We start from the raw sequence: 2543 nt of genomic DNA, 5'->3' as shown, positions 1-2543 counted from the left end.
GGGGGGGGGGGGAAGGAAGGGCTTGGGGGGTGGTTTGGCGGGAAGGCTGGAGCAGGAAAGCCAAAACCTGGAGGAGGGAGGGAGGCCTGGGAACGGCCTGCCTGGGCTTATTTTCGCTGTACCTGTACCCTGGGGGTGCGGCATGAGGCCCGTGAAGCAGGAAGGGCGCAGCCCCCAGCTGCTCCCAGAGCGCTCCAGGGGTGCGCGGCTGCAGCCCTGTCCACTCTGCCCAGGCCACCACCCCCCCCAGCACCCAGCCCAGCCCGCCCCTGGCTGTCCCCAGTTTTCCAGGCACCCGGCACCCCGGAAGGCCCCCTGGCTCCTCCTGGGGCTAGGCTGGAGGTCCTCTGCCAAGAATGACCCTTTACTGTTGTTCTCTGCCTCTGGCCCTGCAGGGGTGTTGAGGATGGGAAGAGGCCTAAGTTAGGTGTCAGCTCGTGGCAGCTGGCCCTGGCAAAGGGCAGAGCCGGGAGAAGGCACCGGGAAGCGCCAACAACCGCAACACGACGGGCCTCCAGGAGAGGCCACGGCCACTGGGCAGCCTCTGCTCAGTGGCCGGGCCTGTCTGCTCTACAGCCCTGGGCCCGCCGAGCCACTGAGGCCTCTGCGTGGGCTGCCTCACTCCACCCCCAGAATGGACGTGGCTGCTGGGAGCCACGTTTTACAGATCAAACTACAGTTCAAAGAAGCCAAGCAACTGGCCTCCAGTTGCAATTCGCTCCACAGGCGGAGCTGGGATTTCAGCTCTGATCTGTCAGCGTTTCCCGCCCAGTCTCAGCCCTGGGCCTCCTCCTCGCCCCCTCCCCTCACCCCATCCCCACCTGCCTGGGCCGCCCGTCCTCTCTTCACTGCGAGCTGTTCTCTGAGGATGATCGGGGACCCATAATCACCGAGTGCTAGCTGGCATGGGTTCCCGCTGTGCCCCCTTGAGTTGTCCTTGAAGTAGCATCTCAGCCTCAAGTGAAAGGACACGTTCTTGAGGGGACTGATTTGGTGACAGCCAGGAATGTGGAGTGGGCAAGTGCCCCAGTGGGTCCTTCCATCTCCGCTCCACTTTATGGGGGGTGGTCCGGAAAGAGGGGAGAGCGAAGAGGTTAGCTGAGAATCTCCTGTGCACCCCCTCAGCCACCCATCCAAATGGCGGCCGGTTGTGCCTCACAATAGGTAAGCTGTGGCCACTGTTCTGGCCACCTGACACGGGATACCAGGCTCTCCTAGGATGAGGACAGCTGCTAGGAGATGCCTGAGCTCCGAGTCAAGCCCACTTGTTCAGCTACTGCTTTGGCAGCGTTTTTAGGGTTCAAGATGCCTTTTGTGGCACGCAGGGACATGGACGCATGTTCCCCCGCGGGGAAGTGGAGAAGTAAGCTGCTCACTGCCTGGGGAACAGGGGTGGGCCCCGAACCCTAGCAGAGTTGGGGTGCAGGGGGCAGGGTGGGGAAGTGGGCGTGGTCAGGAATACCTTGAGAGAGACGGAGGGAGCTGAGCTTCATCTTTCCCTCACCCTGAAGCCTCGAGAGCCCAGAGTCGGGGAGGAGGGGGCAGAGGCCTCGAAGGAGCCCTCAGGATATCTCTTGTCTTCCCAGCGCTGTTCCACGGCTTCCCCACAGGGTTGTGAGGATCACTGGATCATTGAGAAGTGTTTGTATTTCTTGACATATTTGGGCTCTTAAATGTATAGGAATCATCATTTTCCTCTGCTTTCCTAGTTCCAACAGAGAATGACTTTGAAAGATGCTTGACAGAGAACAAGCATTGTTTTAAAAAATGTAGGAGCCTGAGGTAAAAATGGAAAATGAAGCCCAAAGAAAAGAGGCGTCTTTCTGTGTGCTTCTATTTTGCAGGTTTTAATGGCAGAATTATAGTGTAAAGCAGAGGGAAATTTCTCTGATGCAGCATTTACATAAGAAGCACTTTCAGAAAAAGCGGCTGTGATTCTGAAAGTGTCCTTATTATGCTGCACTAAATATCTCCCTTCAGATCAGAAGAGGCTTAAATGAGTTGGGGAGAGGAAGAAATAAAATCCCCCTTTTCAAAGTGCAAATCCCTCCCAAACTGAAAATTTCACCCAGGGGAAATGGCCACACTGTGTTCAGGGGAGACAAAGCTCTCTTTGTGAGTCAGGGACCCACCTTCCCAGCCTCATCACAATTCCCAGCGCCTCCCACAGCCAATGGGCAAGGCCCAGCATCGGCTCCAGCCTGCGTCATCAGCCCTGAGCGGGTCTCAGGGAGGCCCTTGTGCTTAATGGCTTTTCATTTTGCTCTAGAAGTGTATTCACAGGCCATTTAATGGACTCAGCAATCAAAGTCAGTGGAAACAGTACAAACTGTAAGCATTTCCACAAGCCCGTGTTATGTGTGTGTGCATTTATTTATATGTATCTTCTCCATTTATCAAATACTCTGGTGCAAAGCTGCATAGAATTTCACATAGAAGAATAATAGTTTGCACAAAATTCTGGTTTCTATTGTTCCATGATGAGCTAGCTTAAAGTTGGTGATGTAAACAGCGGTCATTTATTATTTATTATGATTTGGTAG

This window comes from Condylura cristata, unplaced genomic scaffold, assembly GCF_000260355.1.
Source record: "Condylura cristata isolate star-nosed mole 26May11 unplaced genomic scaffold, ConCri1.0 scaffold00026, whole genome shotgun sequence".
NCBI classification, from domain to species: Eukaryota; Metazoa; Chordata; class Mammalia; order Eulipotyphla; family Talpidae; genus Condylura; species Condylura cristata.
This window is presented reverse-complemented; position numbering follows the sequence as displayed.